This window comes from Rhagoletis pomonella, unplaced genomic scaffold (genome assembly GCF_013731165.1).
Source record: "Rhagoletis pomonella isolate Grant_MI unplaced genomic scaffold, Rhpom_1.0 Rhpom_scaffold_00013, whole genome shotgun sequence".
In the NCBI taxonomy this organism is placed as follows: domain Eukaryota; kingdom Metazoa; phylum Arthropoda; class Insecta; order Diptera; family Tephritidae; genus Rhagoletis; species Rhagoletis pomonella.
Window position 1 is genome coordinate 12,518,160 of NW_023458567.1, and position 15,615 is coordinate 12,533,774.

The 15,615-nt window shown below is 37.3% G+C and overlaps 1 protein-coding gene across 1 annotated transcript in view; it reads left to right on the forward strand.

Moving 5' to 3' along the window:
- Nucleotides 1-15,615, forward strand: part of LOC118748822 (signaling mucin MSB2-like) — a 266,141-nt gene that overhangs the window by 121,549 nt on the left and 128,977 nt on the right. Inside the window, exon 2 of the mRNA XM_036483526.1 lies at nt 2,473-2,690. The gene's annotated coding sequence lies outside the window, so the exon portion shown is untranslated. The remainder of the gene's footprint in view (nt 1-2,472; nt 2,691-15,615) is intronic.

The window sequence follows — 15,615 nt, forward strand, 5'->3', positions numbered from 1 at the left end:
TTACTGTTTTTCCATCGAAATTATAAAATTTATTATATTGTAAAACTTCTGCCAAAATATTTTGGAGAAATATTAAGTTTTACGTCAGCTGGGAGAAAATGAAAGTACTTCCCAAAATCGAGCTTTTTTATAAATAAAATTAGTTCTTAAAAATATGTTTTCCAAAAAAGCCCCTCACATGATGGGAGAGTTTTAAAGTTTAAAAGGTCGGCATAAAAACGTTTAAAAATTTTATCAACGGAATCAAAATATCTATGTCATAAAATTTTTGCGGGTATTTTCAATACGGTCCAGCTAGCGTAAATTTTTATATTTTTCCGAAATCTTTAGGTGGAAATCTTAACATGCAATAGGTTTTATAATTCTGATGGGAAATGCGCAACTTTTTTTTGGTGTGCCGGCCTAATGTACATAGCATATTCTCACACGCTTAACTACACCACTTGCCTACTTGCAACCACATGGATTATTAGAGATTAAGCCGGCTCATATAAGACGCAAAGTAGCGCTTTGACAGCAACTTTCTATGTGAATATATGTATGTATGTATGTATAGCAAACACATACACGTAAGCACACACATACACACAACAGTTTTCCTGGTATTTTTCACTTAAACTTTTACTTGTTTTGTGACACTTTTACATATTTTTTTATTTCATTCATTTGCGTTAAAATGTTTTCACCGCTGAGCCGCAGCGGATTAAAACTGTTAATATTAAATGCATTGTTATTTGTATACTTTTAGGCGTGCACACAGCTAAAGTTAAGTTCCACGGTTTATCGCTACTTTACAAACACTTGACAGCTGACAATTTCAGCTTACTTACTAACAAACTTCCCAACTTACATATATATGTATGTACTTTTACTTGGACACATATTCTATTGAGGCTACGAAGTTTGTGTTAGGAGCGCAAATTTTTGAAATTTTTGGTTTGGGTGTCTTAATATAGCACATATTTTACGGCATTGTAAATTAAACGAGATGAAAGTGATTACTGAATATAAGAGAACTATTCTGGTACCTCAGGGCTTTTTGCAAGGACTTTTCCAGATTTTGTCGTTCCGATACATTTTCGGAGTTTTTTCATATTTTACATGCGATTATTTCGGAATATTTTCGACTTTTTAGAAACCTTTGAAACTTTTAAAGCCTTTTTCCGGATATTTCGGAACCCCCCTCAAGTTTTTTCGGGCATTTTCGGAATTCCATATAATTTTTGCAACTTTCCAAAATGTTTTTGGAGATTTTCAGAAACCCTCTTCGGTCTTTTTTAGGATATTTTTCGAAACTTCCCGTGTATATGTTTTCTTTTCTGAGGTTTTAAGGAATTTTTAGAACCTGTCAAGATTTTATGAGTCCTTAGGAATTTTATTGGGACTTTCTGGGACCTTTTAGAAATTTTCCAAAGATGCTAGGAGCTTTCGTTACTTTAACTCGGTGGTTTTCGCGACCTTCCAGAATTTTGAGCAACTTAACAGCAAACTTCAAAACTCATTGGAGTTTTTTCGAAACTTTTGTGGAGTTTTCCATATCTCAGCCGAACATTTCGAGATTTTTGAAACACATACAGGAAACTTTTCGAAATCATTCGGATTTTTTAAAATTTAGTGGTTTTTGGGGAGCCTTTCGGTATTTCTCAAGATATTCGACTGTAGTAAGGGATAAAAGGGGAATACGGGAGCTTATTTTTCACGATTTTTAAGGCTTTTGCATGACCTTTCGAGATTTTTCTTGAAATTTTTTTCGAAAATTATGCTCATATTGGCACTTTTCTGTAAGTTTTGGAATTTCCGGGGACTTTTAGGGAGCTTTAAAAACTTTTTGGATTTTTCAGGACATTTTCGGAACTTTTTGTAAGTTTCCGTGTTTCAATTTGGACTTTATTTATATGAAATTTCGACGCTTTTCAGTCTATTAGTTATTTTCCGCATTTTTTTTTTTTAAATCAGCTAGTTTTTTTTCTGGATATCTTCAGGATTTTCAGATTTTTCGCGCCGTTTTGATATTTATTCTAAGCTTTTCGGGATATCTGCAGAAGTTTCATTCTCAACGGTCATTTCAAGCCTAATTAAATATTTTTTTTTGAATGCGAAAAAGTTTGAAAAAACACCCATTATCCGTTATTCCCATAATATTTGAATTTGTTACCAATTTTAAAATTAAATAATTTCCACATGTAAAGGCATAAAATTTATAAAATTACTGTGCAGAATCTGAAAACAAAGCTGAACTCAATCTATCCCTTGCTTCATCCTTCATTCCAATCTTATGTTTTTTTTTTTTTCAATTGCAAATTTTCCCCCCACAAATTGCACAAATTACTTTGCATTCAACTCAATTCAATTACTCATCGAACAGAATTAATTTTCTTCATGAAATCAAAACTAAACAACGAGAATTTAATCACAACATTCTAAGCGATTTTCCATGCATTAATTTCCATTTTTTCTCTGAATTCATTACAGAATCAAGGAGAAGAATACTCCAAACTACTAGCGATTGAAATAGAAAGCCAAGCAAAAGTAAAGAAATCCACCCCAGCAGCTGTTGGAAAAATCAGCGAAACGAATTCATATCAAACTTTGTGCTGACTGCTTAGGGCAGCTGGCGGAGCTGCATAGAAAATTACGAAACTAAGAATAGCACGAAACAACAAAATCCCCAGCAGCAACAGCAGTTGCAGGTAAATGCCAAGGAAAATTGCTACAAAATATTGGTTACTATATTTCTTTTACTCGAACATTTTCCAATCTTCATTTGCGTTTTTTTTTTTCTCAGTTTTTCTAACTCATTTCGTATGCAATTTTTTCGATTTGCGATTTCCTTTTCTTTTTTTTTTTGCATTCAATCCATTGCAATTTTAATACACTTACTAGAATGTTGCCAAAGGCAATAAAAAATGCAAGCATGGCTTGCCGAAATGCGAATGCCAGTTGTAAGTAATATATTGTATGTGGCAGCGAGTAGAGAGCAGCAGATGTAAGCAGCTGCAGCAAAAATTATGCAGCACCAAAGTTAAGGCTATGGGCCAATCACAAATACTCGTACATATGTACAAGCAAACATGAATATAAACGAACCGAGTAAGCATATGCATTTTTAAGTAATTTTTGGAAATGTTGCAGCGCGCTAGCAACAGAGAGAGAGAGAGAGAGAGAGAGAGAGAGAGAGGGTGGTGCGGAGAAAACCGCTTGTGCTGTAAATGAATGACTGCGCCAACGAATTATGTCGACCAATATAAAACAAAGCATATTTTTAGGTGCAACGATGGCAGCTGGCAGCAGTTGCCAGTAGAGTGATGATGTCCGAGAGGCCAAGCGGCCAAATGGTTGCTGATAGGGCAGAAAATAAGAGCGTACTGTCTCATAAAAAAGTACAATTTCATCGCAATAAACTTTTTACTTCGAGTTTACTTTGGGGTTATGTTGAAAGCTTTCAAGTTCGAAAAAATGCTAGTTCACGAACATCCAACAAAAATGAAATATCTCAAAGACTTGCGAATAATATAGTTCTTAAATCTATGAGATCAACTTGAGATTTACGTAACGATATGCAGTTAATGATATCCGAAAAATCTGCGGAAAGCTTTCATGACATGATTTCTCTGCAGCTACGATAGAATTCTTTCGACTGTAGACCCATGCTATTGTTTTGTGCTCTCATCAGGCAGTGACCTGTTACGACTCCAAGTCGAATAACTAGACTACTACTTCCTTCATCCAGTTGGAGGTTTCTGGTCTATTAGCTTCGCCTTTGGAATCATCTTTCGACCGCTTCCTTTTGTAGGCCACCTCTTTGCAAGTTGAAGGGGAGTGAGTTAAGCGTGGAAACTTTCAGAGACAATGCCTCTTTCCCTCTCAACTACAGGATCGTTATCCAATTTTTTCAGCTGTTTTGAAGCATTTCTGAGAACCTGCTTAACTCTGACTGCGAGGCGGACTTCTGGTTTAGGTCCTGAACTACCGCGGAGGGCTTGTGATCGATAGCAGTTTTACCTCTTTTTAGGCCTTCGCGACTAGGAGCCGCTTTAGAGCTTCGCTCGTGGGGTTGGCTCGCGGTTGCCCTGAATGTTGACAATTGACTCGTACGGCAATCCACGCGTCCGACGCCAACTTCTTGCTGCCCACGAGGGGTTGGCTCTTGTTAGCGCTTGGAACGATAGAATGTTTAGTAGCTGAGACAGGTTGACGTGGGAACGCATTACGCCTTCGCAAACTTACCACACTATTTTATGAGTTTTAGTAGCTTATCGAGGGTAAGTGAATGTAACTCGTCTATTTTTAATACATGAAACCCAAAAATGTACCAATTCAGTCTGGCGAAGGTCGGACAGCTTCATAGAAATATGTATAATAATTTTAGATAATATATATATTTAGAGACGCCGATGATATTTGTGTTGACCATCTGTAGTCCCATGTATTGTGCTCCGAACTCAGTCCTATCAGGGCTCACAGTTCACTGCTTCTCTGTCTGCTTTGTCGCCTACTGTGCCATAACTTTGGGAATATAAAATATAAGGGTTGGAACCATGCTGTGGTAGGTCCACCGTTACTCTCGGAGGCGAAAAGGAATCCAGCTGGAAGCCCCTTACTGCAAACCATCCAACTGGCGTGGATGCGTATAGTGGTAGATTCCCCGAGTTGAAAACCATTAAGTCTGATATTGAGTAGGGCCACTATACAAATGATGCGCTTCTTCGTAGCGCACTACGGTCTAAATTTGAGAGAGGCTAAATACCAAAAGTTTACGCTGGGACTAGGGCATTGAAATTTACTTAACTCTCACCACACATGATCGCTCGATCATAGGAGGATACCTTTTTGAGTCGACTCATTCGTCTTGATGTGTTCTCATGTCATATCACTGTGGCCTTGGCTCGTTTAAGTCTAATTGGGAAAAAACTGATTACTACTTGAGTAACAAATGAGGATGTTCACCTCCTTTCTCGACCTCACGAAATTCAGCAAGAAATCAATTTATAACTTGGTAGATTCTTACTTTGAGCTAAGCTTACCATCCACTCATCCATTGCCCTCAATGTGATTGGATGAAAGCCTAAATTTTAGTTTGATTGGGATTTTACGACATAAGACACTTTTGCCGATCTTTCATCAAGTTACGTGCAGTCTGCGTAAAATGTAAACGTTTACTTGTCCTCTCTTCTTTGCTTGTTCGACACTTCCACCAAGCTTGGACCACAAAAAAAAGTTAGATTTTCCTCTCTGCCTACTTCTGTGAAAGAGCTGTTTCAAACCAATTTAGATCGAGAGGCATTTTAGTCGAGAATAAAGTCGAAGGCTTGAGTGCCTAAACACGGAGTCAGCAAGCGCCTAGTTTCTCTAATAGGGAATTTACATGAGGCGATTTTTCAGGCGATTTTTAGTTGAAAGCAACAATCGCCTGGTGTAATCGGCCTTTCAACTAATCGCTTCCAATGAAGTTGGTCGGCTGCCTACTTTCGTTCAACTTTTGGTTCAACTAATCGCCTGTGAAAGTTGAATCATGTAAATTCCCTATAAGTCTGACCGGACTAATATCAATAAGCTCGGTAACGATCACTACTAGAGTAGGAGAGGCCCGAAGTACTACCCCGTGCATTCCATTAAGCGCAGGCTGGCAGGTGGAGCACTCCATAGAATGTTATAGGTTTAACTAAGGTTAATGTTGTATTACTAAAGCTTTCTTATGCGACAGTTAGAGTCAAGCCTAAGTGCTTTCTATTTGAGTTGCAAACATGTTCTATAAGTTCCAGAGAACCGGACGAAATCAGCGTTATCAGGGCTTACGGTGAGTCAACCTTAAAATCAGCTCCCAAAGTGTATGTGTGGCTTTTCTTTGTAGACGTGCTAAAAAAAACACCAACTGGCTTACTGCCTTGCGAAGCTTTTGTCACATAAGCCTGGCTATGTTTGTTTTGACCTCTCTACTTACCAAGCCTCTGACGATTTACCCGCCATATTTTTATTTAAGTAAACATCGACATAGCCATGTAATACATTACGATAATCCAAGCCATAAGCCATTTGAAACTTAAGCTGGTTTTTGAGATTAAAAGCAGCATCGTTAATCTTCTTCAGAAAATATTTAAATTCGGGCTAGTTATTAAAATTTAATACAATCGTTATTTCCAAACTTATAATCGTTATTTCCATAGTTATAATTTTTTCCAATATTACCAAAACCGGTATTACTACTACATAGTAAGACCTCCTATATGGGCTGCCTAGCGTGCAACAGCAGCAGCCAAATGGCGCTCTACCGGCGTTTTTGGCTAACGAACCCAAACAAAAAATAGAAAACAATTCAAAAGTAAATAAACACACAAAACCACAGCCAAAACTGTTGTAAAATGCGAGCACGCAGCTGAGCTATGCTGCTGAAGCTGAATTATTGCCAACAAAGCGCGCATAAAATATGTCATGACAACAAATGGCAACATTTTTTAATCCTAATAATTTTTTAAAGAGCAGCTCAGTTGGTTATTTTTATACTTTTTAGCAAGTCATTAAACAAAACTTTGATTATTTTATTTACAGTTTTTTATTTGCAATAATTTTCAAATGACTGAGCAACCTTGATGCGCGCATTCTATTTCTTTAAACGCGTTATATCGTAAAAAGCTCGCTACGTATTTTTTTACTTAAACTATTGTGCTTTGCTTTATCACACTTTTTCTATTAACTGCTAAAAATCCTCTCTAAAAAATTTATCATCAACGCGTTGGCTACAAACTATTATAGCAAAAGCCTTTATCGTGCACTTTATTGCTTGCAATAAAGTTTGATTGCATATTTTCTGGCGCTTAAGCGCACCAGGGAATATCGAAATAAGTCCAACGCGTTTTTCGTTTTTGCGCTTTTCGCGCTATTTCTTTTTCTCTATTTCTTCCTCTGTGGCATTCAAAATGTTAATGTAAAAAATTTACTAAAAGTAAATTTATAACGAATATAATGGACGTGTAGTACGCGTAGAGTTAGTAGTGAGTGTATGGCGGCAACTGGCCGGCACAAAGGCAACATATTTTTATGCGCTGTTAGGAAAATTCAAAATTATTTGGTTTTATTGGAATTGGCGGGTCTATAGGGAAGCAAATGGCAATTTTGTGTTTGATTTTTATGCCATTTTGAAATCAAAAACACGAGGGAAATGAGTCATTATATAGTTTTCGAATGCCTATATTCTGTCTTTCAAAAATATAATAAATGCTAAATGAATGTCTAAAACTATGGAATATAAAAACTTAAGAAGCGCATAGTCAAATTGGCCGTATGTCTTTATAGAGTCGTTGCATATTTTTAGGCGAATCTAAGGCGCTTCCATTTAGAGCGCAGTTGGACATCCCACAGGTAATTGAGTCAAGCTTTTCAAAGCTCGCTGTATAATTTACATCCGCCACGACTAAAGCAAAGGCTAGCCGTGACAACACTTGGGCTTCAAGCACTACTGAAATTCTCAAAAATTGTTGACATATTAAATGAAGTCTACTTCGAATATACTTAACTAAGATGGAGATAGAGCATCTGGCATCACCAGGGAGGTCCCTATGTCTATTGGTCTATGTGGGCCCAAGGAATTTTCTTTACGCTTTCTATAGACTTTGTGTCAGTCGTGACCCCGATATATCCGCGGGAATAGCTTTTTAAAAGCTCTGCATTTTTTACGGGCGCACTCTTGCTAAAAGCTCTATCTGTGCATCATGTTGCGCATATAATGACATCTGTTGCAGTTGTTTACTTATTTATACTCGATGGTTAAATTTCAAAAATTACAAAATACCAGTGACAGATAGGCTGACTTCCAAAACGTCAATTGCTCTGCATACGTACAAAGTATAATATTCCATAACGCCGAGTTACAAAATATTGACAATGTATACTTTTCCAAAACGCATAAGAAAAGTTATCGAAACGCATCGCCAGAGCAATTAGTGCATCAGAAACAATGTTGATGCTTCGTTTGTTATTGGTTACCACTGGTGTTTTAAAAATGTTGATTTCAGAAAAATTGTTCATTGCTATTTTGAATATTTAAAATATGCAATGTATATGGTTGCAATGTGTCGCAACTCTGCATATACAAACAGTTTGAATACCGCAGTATAAAGTTTCCAATCATTGCATTAATACGTTTTGGATGTCGGCCATATTCTGCATGCTGCCATTTTTTATACTTTGGTGGCACACTCTTGAAACTTCACAGATATGCTGTATTTGATGCCAACTTTCGTTGCCTCTAATATGAACTTTCTATTTAATGACTTCCCAAAGTTATTAAAGAAAAAACATTGATCATTATTTCAAGTGGCAATGAAAAATTTGTAATCTAGGTGCCTTTTCGCCTAAATAAACGTTTTGAGGCTAAAATTGTTCAAATCCTTTTTTTTTTTGTACTTCTTTCTGGAAATCCATTGTTTGAAATAAATGCAAGAAGAATGTTTTAGCGGTTTTTTCGTTCATAAGATTTGCTCATATGAAGCAAAAGAATTCAACTTGGTATTTCGAAGCATTGGAATATAACATTCTTGAGTCTCGACTAGAGAATCGCGAGTCTTAAAAATATTTAGTCGCAGAGTTCAATTTTGTTAACTTCCTTCAGCTGGACTTAATGCCAAACTTCATCAATCAGTTTACTGGTAGCCTTGTGCACTTTAGCCGACATTTTAACATCAATAATTCTGACAGCAATCGCGTAGCTTAAACTTTTTTCACTACACTATGGAAGAGAGAAGTGTTCGCTACCGTCACTCATACTCGGTGGAATTGGAGTCATTCTCTCTGCTGCCCTAAGAATATTGATGACTACCTGCTAAGCGATTTCAATTAATGATGGAAACTTTGGCCCTTTCACACAAAATTCAGCAAAAAGGGGGTGGGTCCCCGTATACAACTTGGCACTACCCGGCCTAATCGTGCACCAAGCATGCTTCCCCGCCACCATGGCTGATGCAACGCTTCATAATAAGTCATGCCACGAACGAAGTGAAGCCTTCCATTGGTGACTATACGTTCGCTGTCATTCCAGTCATTTAGGAGTAATGGAGGTCTTTCATTTATCGCAGAAATCACTAACTATCTCAGGTCGCGTTTTCCTCCAATATTCCACAGAAGCATAGGCATCGTTATTGGTTAGTGCGTCTTCCTCTAACATCCCAGACGGGTGGGTCTTAATCCGTCACTAGATCTGGCCCTTCATCCAGCATAATTTTATCAGAACTTATGGCTGATTTCGTACGTTCTTCATTCTGGTACAGGCCCAGTTCTGCCCAAATATCCCCGCAGAAATAAGAACAGTTTAAGCCACCTCACCTGTGACTTTTGTTGTCTCCAGGGGAAGCATTTGTTGTGGGCTTACAGAAGGTCTTCGTCGAACTTTTCGGCGAGCTAGTGATTAAAGTCTTTTACCAGTGTCACCATTCTGTCAAGTTTGCCTTCAGCAAAACTCGTTTGCCATCCTATATAGACAGACGTAAATGCAGAGACGATTTGAGGCGTTGCCTTTTACTGTCCCACAACCACCGTGGGACTTTTGTAGCTTCCGATACGGTTTTGATGCTACTTCCTAGCTCATTCCTTTCCTAAGGCTCTGTTTAAATTATCCCCACCTGAAAGGTCTCTCGAACTTTTCGGATAGCTGGCACATAGTTTCTCGATAATGGTGTTTACTTCATTCAGTACACATTCAGGAAAACTGCCGGACTATTTTGCTCATTCTCGCTGCAGGGTGAAGCTGGTTTCCAACCAATATTCCTGTCGAGACAGATACAGTTTGAGGCATCGATTTTGACTGTCCCACAACCGCCCTGAGAGGCAATGCTTATGGTGTCGATTTCGCTTGAAGCTTGGAAATTTTTCCGGAGCCCTGAACATAAGCCCGTTTTCAGTGCCTCATCTCACTGGACTTCAGCACAACTCATGAACGATATTGCTCCCTTCTGGTATAATCGGGCTTACACCCATTATCCTCGCAAGAGCAGCGATATTTTAACTAGCTTCGGCAGAGACAATTTAAATCTCTCCCATCCTCTCTGAGGTTTTAAGGTCTCGGCTTTAATGTAAATCGCCCTGTGGTTTAAGTTGCGAAATCATCGGTTCGATGCGAATCACATCACTGCTCAAATTTTGGGCTTTTAGTCATGCGGCATTCGTCCTGCGCTCAAATTCGGACCCGACGTAAAAATGGTGATGGTTCTGGAACGTACTTTTCGACCTGCCGGGGCTTTAAGGATATTATAAATCATATTTTTTATCTTCAATTATCGACATACATATTTATTTTCAATACATTTATCGATATCAGAAAGTAATCAATAGCAAGCAAGGGTATACAATGTAGCTAGTGACCAATTGCGAAAACCTTTCAAATTACTTTACATATATATTATTGGCGAATTTTAAGCGGCCACAACCACTTTGTCTTGCACTCAACTACATGGTTTATTGTGGCCACACATACGCGCTCATAATTCTTGCACTTTGAAGAAAACTAAAATGAAATTGCGCCTGACTTTTGGAAAGAAGAACAAATATATTGAAAAAATCGCAAAAAAAAGCGCCAGCGAAAACAGGTCAAACCACAGACAAAGGAAACTCGTGTTTTGGCAACTCTACCAGCTAAAAAGTGGCAAATAACGAAATATGAGTTGCACGTGTTAGTGTGCATTCATGTGTGTCTGTGTGTGTGTGCTGCCTAATGCAACCCAAGGGAGTTATATATCTGCTTTAGCAATTTTCTAAATCCCTCACTTAGTTACTTTGGCGCAATCAAACTCATCGTAGCGCAGCGTCCGTACATCACTTTGAGTGTGGCGTGGCGAACTAGTTTCTTCTTCTTTTTTGTTTTTTTTTGAAAAAGGCAACAATTTTCGAAGTGTTGGGGGCCAAAAAAAGGTTATGCACATGGCGGCAACACATACATATGTACATGTGTATTGCTTTGTTAGGTGTTGCCCTTTGTTATTGTAGCCGGCACACTTTGTAGCACAAAGCCATACAAAAGGCAAGCATTCGTTTTGGCCACCAATTTTTATTCGACACCAGCAGCAATTTCTTCACAATTTTTTTGCTGCTTTTTTGTTTTCAATTTTTTGCTTTCGCTCTTTGCTTTTTACCACTTTCTAGAAAAACTTTTGTATGTAGTTTCACAAAGGCAGGCAAGGCAAATAGTTTTGCGGCAAAAAAAAAAAATTATATTTATTTCAAACCACCGCACGTTAGCCTCATATATATTAGTTAATCCTTTGCACCCGCGGTCATGCCAAGTTGTGGCAAAGGATTGCCGTACATTCACACACACGCCCATACATATACACATATCGTATCTGCCTACTTCTTACATGCATTGAGGCCAAAAATGTGTTGTCTTTCCAATTGCTGCGCACAGCATTGCTGCCAAAAAAAAATATATATGGTTTTCCGTTTGGCAAGCGGGTAAGGAAAGGAAGTAACTTAAATGTTACGTACATGCTTCGTTTGCTGCTGCTACTGCTGGCCAACAAATTGAACTGCCTCCAATACCAGTGCGCGCGTGATTGCTGCGCCAGCATGCCTTTTTGGCAATCCGCATGCCTGCAGATATTCACTTTACATATACATATGTATGTGTGTATGTATGTTTCCAAATTTTTGCCCTTTCGTGTAACCCTTTTCTCTGTAAATTTGCCGAAATTGCTACCAGATTGTTGTGGAAATGAGAAATAAGTGCCATTAATCTATTTGCCTTTATTTAAATTTTCTGATTGGCCCACCGATCGTTGAATTAAGTGAGTTGGCTTTCTGTTGGCATTGTGTTTACAATGTGCCTGCCTGTGACACTAGAAGCTTCCTATTCTCGAAGTACTCTTAAGGGTGTCGTTGTGCAGTCACGTCGTTGTTCTGTACGGCTTTACGAAAGTTTTTTTTTAGTAAATACGACAACTGTCTTTCAACTCACCATAGTCCTTCGGAGGACAAAAGTCTTTCGTAAGACAATTTTAAATTAGGGCAGCTCTTTTCTGTCTTTCGAAAGACTAATTGAAAGATCTGCTAACGCGGAGGTCTTAGCGTAATTCTGTTTGTGACAGAGCTGTTAAATTTTAATTACGATTAGATATACAATTTTTTGCATTTTTTAATTTTGATGATTATTTTAATTTTCTTACATAACCCAGCCATTAATAATTAATTATAATTAAAAAATATCGAAAACAATCATGAATAATGGCCATTAAAAAATAATCAAAAATAATCAAATAATTATAAATAATTAAAATTAATCAAATTATTTTTTTAATTATGTGATTATTTTTATTTGTTTGATTATTTTTAATGATTTCATTGTTTTTAATCATTTGATTGTTTTTAGTTATTTGATTATCTTCAATTATTTGATTATCTTCAAATATTTCATTATTTATAATTATGTATATGATTATTTTTAATTATTTTTCTGAATAGATGAAGCTGTTTGGCAGGCAAATTTTTAAAAGTTAATTAAATAACTGTAACCAAATTCACTGTACGAGTAAATACTTGTGCTGTAGTTTACAAGTAAGAATTTATTTCTTATAGGCATTGTCAACTGTCTTGGCTATTCATTAATACTTTCAGAAAAAAATTGTGTAGAGGACACATTGGAGCAGATCTTACATTGCTGTTAAATTTATATCGCTAGCTGTTTTCTTTCTCGAGATTTTATCACAAAAAAGTTCAATATCTACACTGTGCGGTGTTTAACAATAACTTTAAATTTGCTAATTTCTTATATATTGTTCACACTACAGCATTTACCACAGAAATTATATTCCCGAACATTGCACAACTTTTTTTTTACGGACTTTTTTATTTCGAGTACGCAGTTTTATAGCCAATTAAATTCTAAAGGGTGAACACACCAAAACTGCGACACTTTGGGAAGCTTATAACTTACCCAAAACGAATTCAATATTTTGAAATTAAAATACCATAAGTTGACCATGACCTTAGTTGAACGTAGAAGAAATTTCATTTGAATTTGATTCCTAGTTGAGTTAAAAATAGCAACCGAGCTAGAAACGAGACAAACCATTTTGCACGAGTTTATAAATTATCCGGCCTTAAGTACACATAAAATTGCTAAAAAATTAAAGAGTGCACTATTCGACAGTTTGCAGGGTTTTAATCGGTACAAATAAGGCCTGACAGTTACGAGAAAACCAGGGAGCGGGGGTTAGCATGGTCAAAGTGATAAAAACAGTGGTCGGAAGGTCCTCAGTGCGTTTTCGCGAGATCCGTAGATTTTGTCGCGTTATGTTGCAAAATCCGTACGCAGATCGCAGTTTCCGTACATAGGTAAAGCGGAAAGTTTCATTGAGATGTTCTACAGCTCAAACAGCGCCAGACCGAGGCGCAAAGTAGATGTTACAGTGAAATCCCGCATTCGGAAGTTGTATGAATTCTAAATTAAAAAATACAACTGCTTGTTATGGACTACGAAACTTACTGCTTTAAAAATTCAAAATATATTGCAGGTCAAGATTTTTTTTATACTGCTGCAAGTCGTCAAGATGCCCCAAAAAATTGTAAGCTGAAAATGAAGTCCAAATTTCCAAAAACCACATGGTTTGGCAAGCTATTTGTTCCTGCGGCCGTAAGAGCAGCCCTTTTTTCCTATCCGGGACAGTGAATGATCAAGTTTATCGGGATGAGTGCCTCAAAGGGCGTCTTCTGTCATTTATCAACAGATAAGGAGTAGGCCATCGTTCTAGGCGGATATGGCAACCTGCCACTATGCCAAGGACACATTGCCGTGGTATATTGCAAATAACATCAATTTTGTACCTCACGACTGCAATCCACCCAATAGCTACGTCCTATTGGGCAGTATTGGTCAATTGTCAAAGGAATCTTGAAGAAAACAGGTGAAACAGTTAAAAATATTGAAGAGTGCAAAACAAAGTAGTTGTGCGCATCGCGTAATGTCGATGATGCAGTCGTGCAGAACATGATGGCGCGTGTGCGATGAAAATACCGATCACTTGCATATGGAGCAAATAATAACTAATATTTTAACATTTTAATAACATCTAAACTTCCAAGTTATATAATACAAAAAAAAAATAATTTCAAAGCCTTCTAGTTTGTTTCTGGTAGTAATTTCTAAGTGTCGCAGTTTTGGTGTGTTCACCCTTTAGTAGGTAAGGTAGTACATTAAAGTGCAGGTTTGATGATTATGAAAATTACCGTAGTTTTTTTCTTATTTTTTTTTTCGTTGCCACTCATGCACATTAATTCGAAAAAACTTTTTATGCCATAAAATGAGCAACACCTTCAACCAAAAGTTCCCACAAATCGAAGTAATTCTCAGCTTTTTTAAATTTACAATTTTTAAAATTTACCGTAAAAAAATTCAATGGGCTACAAAACTGCATCCTTCGAAAAACTCTTATTAAGAAGTAGACTATTTTTGCTAAGTTTCAAATGTCTAAAATAAAATAAAATAAAAATTAAAAAAAAAATTAAATATGTTCCTAAAATTAAATGGCACACCGCTTAATGTCGTGCTCCCACTTCCTTAAAAGCACTGAGGGGCACTCTGTTGTGCCATTCGAGAAACTTTTGTTCTCAGATCAGCACGGAATTCACTTAAAACATTGCATCACTCCAAGCGTACTTCTGCATTGAAAAAGCTTCTCGCAAAATTGTACGTCCCTACATTTGTGTTACAACATCAGGATGCATTAGTGTACATCACTATTATGGCAATTCCCTAAACTTTATTTAATCCAATTTTATTAACTCTCCCGTGAGTTTATTTTTCCTATTTTTTCTATTTTCCGTGTATTATCTTTAGCCTTTTACGCTTGGATGATAAGTCTTCTCACAGACATGAGCTTGACTTAACATGACATCATTTTCTGCTTAAGCGTCTCACATTGCACTCGAGAGGCCGTCTGTCTCTTGGAACGTCTCATATTTCGCTCATCAATTACTTGGCAAGTCAATTCATTTTTAAGTCCTTTTTTGGGACGAATGATTTTTTTCCCCCCATTCATATGTATGCGCATCATACATTCATATACACACACATTGTTTTATATTTAAGCAAACAATGTTGTGCGCGTGCGTATATGTGTGTGTAGAAAATGCAATTGCATATTTCTCTGCAACCGCAATGTCAGCAATTTATCATTTTTCAACATACGAGTAGCAAACATTGATGCGCATATTTCTCCGCTACAACAGGCAGCTGCAGCTGCAGCTGTAACATATCTTAAGGCGCTCTGGCATGTGTGCAGCGATTAAGGTTACTCATCTGCAATACGATACGGTTTCGCACCATAAATACTACCAACACACATGGACTTATAGGTGGTCGTATAAAAGCGCAACTTAACTGTATTGCCACACAGTTGCACAATTTTCAGTTGTAAATGCAGTCATTTCATACATTGTTTGTTTGTGTATTTGTGCACATCTAAAAATTGCTGCTGAATGTAGGCAAAGTGATTGCTTAAGAAAACTTACCACACCCAGCGCGCTGATAGTTTACCAAAAAAAACAGTTAGGTGGTGTGGAAGAGCGCACAGAACGGCGGCTGCATAGCTGCTGTGAAACAGTGGGCCACCCATCTTGCCACCAATTGCAGCACAA